Source organism: Phalacrocorax aristotelis, chromosome 1, assembly GCF_949628215.1.
Source record: "Phalacrocorax aristotelis chromosome 1, bGulAri2.1, whole genome shotgun sequence".
Taxonomy (NCBI): Eukaryota; Metazoa; Chordata; class Aves; order Suliformes; family Phalacrocoracidae; genus Phalacrocorax; species Phalacrocorax aristotelis.
The window spans coordinates 148,399,590-148,405,589 of record NC_134276.1 but is presented as its reverse complement, the minus strand read 5'-3'; positions in this window follow the sequence as shown (position 1 = coordinate 148,405,589).

Sequence of the window (6,000 nt, the reverse complement as noted above, 5' to 3'; positions counted from 1 at the left end):
TATCTTTTTCTTACTATCCTCTATTTTCAAGTTCCTCTATTTTTCCGGTGTGTCCTAATAGGCAAAGAGAGGCTAATACATAGTACTCTCCAACTAAAAAAAAAAGTTCTACATTGTCATATCTAATTTATTGTACAAGTAGTAGCAGAACAACATTGTTGTGTTCTAGTTCTCTGCAACGCACAACTTGCTCTGATAAACCAGCTAATGTGATGTTGCCTGGTTAAGAGAGGCTTACAGACAACTTACGCACTAAGCTTCATTTATCAGAGATTAGAGCATTTTACATCCTGCTCCTGTACCACTAACATTAACAATATAACAACTAGACTGTAAGTGCCTGTTAAAAAAAAGAATCTAAAGAAAATCTGCATGATTGTTCAAAAAGGGCTAGAAAAGGCTTATCAACAAGCCTGACTGATGTTACTCAGTTTATCTTCTTTTTTTAAAAACTGTTCAATTCAGCAAAGCTTATACTTCTGAAAACAAGAAAAAAAAATACAGTACATGCCAAAATAAATTTAATTCTGTATCTGTTGCCCTGCAGAGGTCTTGGTAGCTGCCATGGATGATGTAAATAAATTTCACTGTGCTCTTTGGATTTGGTCTAGCTCTTTTCATTGCTGGAAGCATTCACTGCACCAGCTTGGCATTATTGCAATGTAAGGAGGTCACTTACAGAGTATCGCTGATCTTCTCCCTGCCATGTCTGGTTGCGTGGCTAAAGGAAGCAGATGTATCTGTCTTTTGAATGATCCGATTTGATACTGAGCAACAGTAATCCTGCATCAGTCAGCATTGTGTCTCTGATATATAGACTCAGCGATGCGTACGAAGCATATGTTAGGTGACATCCTGTGCATGAAGGTGAAGGACTTGTAAAATTTAGCAGTGGAGCAGAATGTGCTTTTGAGGAACCAGGTCGATGCTTGAATATAAAGTATGTATAGGTGACTCCTGTCAGTCCTATAAGACGTAATGTTTGCCATAAACAAGATGACAATTTTGGAAGCTATTCTGACTCATCTTCAAAGGCTGAGGGCAAATACGTGCAGTGAAGGCATAAGAAATCATCATTCGAAGGAAACAGGAAAGGAAATAAAATCACATATGCTGAAAAGAAACTCCAGAGTTAACCTCATACAACCTTCTACTCGAAAGAGGGGCAATGTAGGTCAGGTTGCTGAGGGACTTGTACAGTCAAGTTTCCATTATCTCCAAGACAGGAGATTCCACCAACTCTCTGGCACCTCTTCCAGCATTTGATCACTGTTGTGGTGAATTATTTTTTTTTTTTTTGCTTACATTTACTTGGAATTTCCCATGGTCCAACTTGTGTCCATCGCTTCACATCCTCCCACTGTGCAACTCTGAGAATAGTCTCCTTCTCTCTTCTTTACACCCTTTTACAGGTAGGTATACTTAAGAAAAAGGTCCTCCACCTTTGCTTTATCTTCTTATGCCTGGATGAACCCATTACCCAAAGTGCAGGACTTTGCACTTGCCTTTGCTGAACTTCGTGAGGATCCCTTCAGCCCATTTCTCCAGCCTTCAACAGCCCTGCTGTCCCCCTTGGGATCTCTCATTTCGGATCATTTGCAACCTCGCTGAAAGTGTACTCTATCCCGTCATCCAGATGGTTAACAAAGACACCACAAGTTATTGGCCACCAGAATGACTACTGAGGGGATGCTGCTGGTAACCAGTTGCCAGCTTGACTTGTACCATCGATCACAATCCCTTGAGTCCAGCACTCCAACTGATTTTCCACCCACCTACCCACTTACTCAGTTCTTATCATTTTGGCTCTAAGGATTCTATAAGAGACCATACCAAAAGCTTTGCTAAAGTCAAGGGTCATAGATTTCATGACTCTCCCCTCATCCACACAGCCAGCCATCTCATTATAGAAGGCAATATGATTGGTCAGGTGTAATTTGTCCTTGGTCTGGAAATGGCTCTTTGACCTTGGCAGGAACACGTGATGAGGCTGACTGGCTGGCAGTTCCCAGGATCCTTCGCTTGTCCTTCTTGAAGATGGGTGTGTTTACCTTTTTCCAGTTATGTAGAATGTCCCCCGATCCCCGTGACTTCTAAAGGTGATGGAGAGCAGCCATGCAACGGCATTAACTTGCTCCCCTGGCACTCTTGGAAGGGTTCTGTCTGGTCCCATGGACTTGCATATGTCCAAGCAGCTCTGAATTACTCTAAAAGGATAGTAGGGCTAAGGCTGACTGCTATGGTTGGTTTTCAGAGGCTGATGGTTTAATTACTGTAGCTTTTTAAAACAGTAAGTATAAACGTCTTGCACTGTGAAGAACACCTTCCAAGCGAAAACACCAAAGCAGCCTACAATTATGAATTAACTCAGCTAAAGCTTGCTCCTGAAAATTTGTATTACTGTTTCTTACAGTACAGTAAGCTCAGAGAGAGATATTTCAGATGTGATGATACTTAGAGAATAAGAATTTTGTTGGACTGTTTCCTGGAAAGCAAGTGAACTGCCAGACAATTTTAATTCTCCTTTAGCAAAGCTTTTAAAATCTGATCCATTTTTATTATGAATCGCAATTCTTTTTGCAGAGGTAAATACTTATTTAGTTCGTCTGAAATATCATGTGGTTCCAATATGAGGCTTGAAAAGAGGTAGGAAAAGAATATTATGTTACTTCTATGTCTCCTCCTTTACGGTGCAGTCACGCTTTGAATAGTCTAGAGAGCAAAGCTGCTGACTGAGATAGAAAATGCAGAAATGGCTTATTTCAGCCAGAACCTAGCACCCATAATACCTCTAACTTAGCTGTTTCACTTTGTCTTGGTTACACGAACTCTAAGCATGGGAATAGACTTGTGTATCTCTTTCTCTCCGTTTCCCCTTCCTATCTCCCCTATAACACTGCAAGGTTGCTTATCCCACCAAGCCTTGTGTGAGCTGCTGTAACACTGTTCATTGACTTTTGTTCCTTCTATAAATGCATATCGTATGCATTGGCTTACTGCTGCATTCTATACTGTTAAATGGATTGACTGAGTACAGGCCTAATCCAGGATGCTGGAACACACACACACTGTATATTCCCCTCTAGGTGAGTTCCCTGTATTGACCCTGCCTGGGCTTCCGCAACTATGCCTTTACATCTTTCAGCCTAAACCCTGAATATGTATAAGTTTACTTTACATTCCTTTATTTTCTGATGGTTAACTTGAGCAACTCTGTATACTGAGAACATTTGGCTAGAATCTGGGAAAGCCTTTCCTTGGATTTGTTTTTATTTTAACCATTTCTTCAATTGCTGGCTCTTTGATTTTTGCAGTGGCTCAGCTTTTCAGTGAAAACACTGGCTACCTAAAGTTTGCCTTTTCTTTTTCTTATAGCTCTCCTCTCTATCTGGCCAGCACTGTCAGCTTTTCCCTTTCAAAAGACAGAATGGGACCTGAAGACTGAGGAGCAGAGAAGCTATTGTAGCAAAGAGTAAACAATTTTTAATATTCCTTATTGTTTTCATCCCTCTATGGTTGCTGCATGCTCTGAATGTGCCTGATCCCTGCCCTCCAGACAGATGGAAAGGCTCCTGATGGTCTAACCTGCATACAGAAAACATTAGGAACACCATTCTTCTCAAAAGAGGAAATCCTTCTGACATCCTATCACTAAGGTGGTAATTAAAGAAGTGATCTTACATCTGACCTCACCTGAAGATATGGAGGAAAAAAGGTACAAATTCCACTATGAGGCACACAGTTAATCTCTGAGGTAAGTCTCCTGTTTCCCCTATTATTCAGCCTCCATGTGTTACATTCCTCCTCCTAAACCACTTATCTTCCTTGCTGCTGGCTCAAACTCCTCTCCACACTCTTCCCAGTTGTCTCTACAGCCCACTTCCCTGTCTAATCCCCTTGGAGCACACACACTATACTACCGCATACACCCAACAGAAGAGTGCCTGTGGTCCAGCCCTCACACGCCCTAGATCTATGTTACAAGAAGTTGCACAAAACTAGAAAAAGGCAGGGCCATCAGCCTTTCATAGGCTGATCTAGAAAGGACTCCTTGACTTGAAGCACACTGTTCTATTATTTGTGAAATATGACTATATCTGCCTTTTATCTTTCATCTTGTTACTCAGTGACAATTGACTGCTCAAGGCCACCACTCAGTTGTAATTATTCCCCCTGTGAAAACACAGCAGCATGCTCTGAAATTGCACTCACATATCTGCACGCAGCATCTGTAGCACATCATCCTTCAGCAAACAGCTATTCCTTGTTTTTATTTTTTTTAAATTAGCTGTACAGATTAGTAGAGGACATTTCTCCAAAGAAAAACTTAACAGAGGTAAAGAGCATCAACCTGCCTACAGATTACACTGAATGTTTCAAACCTGCAATACATTAAAATAACTCATAATCAAGGCCCTGCTGGTGTCTCTTGTGGCACCCAGAGATTTCCATTTCCCTATTTAGCCAATTTGTTTTAGAGAACTAAGCATCTAGTAACTTCTTGAGTGCTACAAGCTGAAATAACCATCAGCAAGACATCTCAGAGTACAAGCTCTCAGCTATTGTTAACGTCCTAATAAATATGTAAGGAGCTCCACTCAGTGGAAAGAGAATGTATTTCCAACTACAATATCTAACACAACATGAGAAGAAAGGAGTCTTTGGAAATATAAATATGTATACTAAACACCCTCTACTTAATTCAATCTCTGCTTAATTTATTTTAATCAAAGCACTAGAATCATGACCTTTCACTAGGATAGCTTTATTTATCTTCAGCCACAATTTCTGAGAAAATTCAATCACTGGCTGTGGAAAGGTGTTTTTTAATCAAGCAGATACTCTGAATAATAAATGTTAAGTAAAAGAGAGTCTTGCCCAGGTGCTTTATAACCTATGATTGGCATATTTGTCATTCTGTGCAGTAATGAGGTGAATTACTCTGTATGATTAACAAGACCCTGATTACTTCTTGACAAGTTGGGGTTGACAAATATTTACTTAACACTACAAGACAGTTATTTTGATAATAAATAGATAAATATGAAACTTTGAATAAAAATGCTTTAATGATATTTCTTTTCTTTGTAATGTTATTGGAGTTTGATATATCATCACCTTCGCTAAACCAAAAAAACCTCAGTATTTTTATTTTAAGCTAGCTAAGCTTTAATTTCTAAGTAACTTTTTTTTTCATCTTTCCTTCTTTCTCTTGGGCCTTCTCTAGACTTTCTTGAAAAACTGTGCCCTGTTTCACAGTTTCCAGCTTCTCTAACAATCTCTGTATTAAAAGTAGTCTAGCCTGAGTGCACTGAATTAGTGTATTTCTAAAGAAAGATTCTCATCTGTGCCAAATAAACATATGTAAATGGAGAAGGTACTAGGGAGCTAAGGGGAGAGCAATGGTCGGGGAAATGCCAGAGGAGTTGCAGCTAGGGCCAAAGGCTGTCAGAGTCCAACACAGGCAAGCTCTGAACACAAGCAGAGGAAGCACACCTGAGAGAAATGGCTGCGTTCGGGTGTTGCTTCTCAGCAAGCGCTCGCTGGCAATGCTGGATAAGTTGGGCATCCCCTTTTGCTCCTGCTCTGTGCATATTTGGCCCCTTCCCTTCTCATCCTTGCTCTTGCTTCTGTCTGAAACACTTCTGCCTGAACACACTTCTCATTCCACTTAGAGTGGCTTCACGGTAAAGTGTTTCTCCTTCCCCAACCACAAACGTGCTTCATGGTAGTATTTCCCCTCCTCATGTTCAGTTTAAGACATTCTTAAGAAAACTTAAGAAGTAAGTTAAATGCATTAGAAAATTCTAGTTGGAGTTGAGGTAGGGAAGCAGAATGTACCCCGGAAGGTAGAAGGGAGAAAATCTGAGACTGCTGCGAAAGAAACTGGCTGACTGAGTTATGCAGGATATATCCTGAGTTAGGCATAGGACAAACTTGGGAGACTTTCAGTTACTATGTTCTGTCTCGGTATTAAAGATCTGATTTAAGGAAAAATGT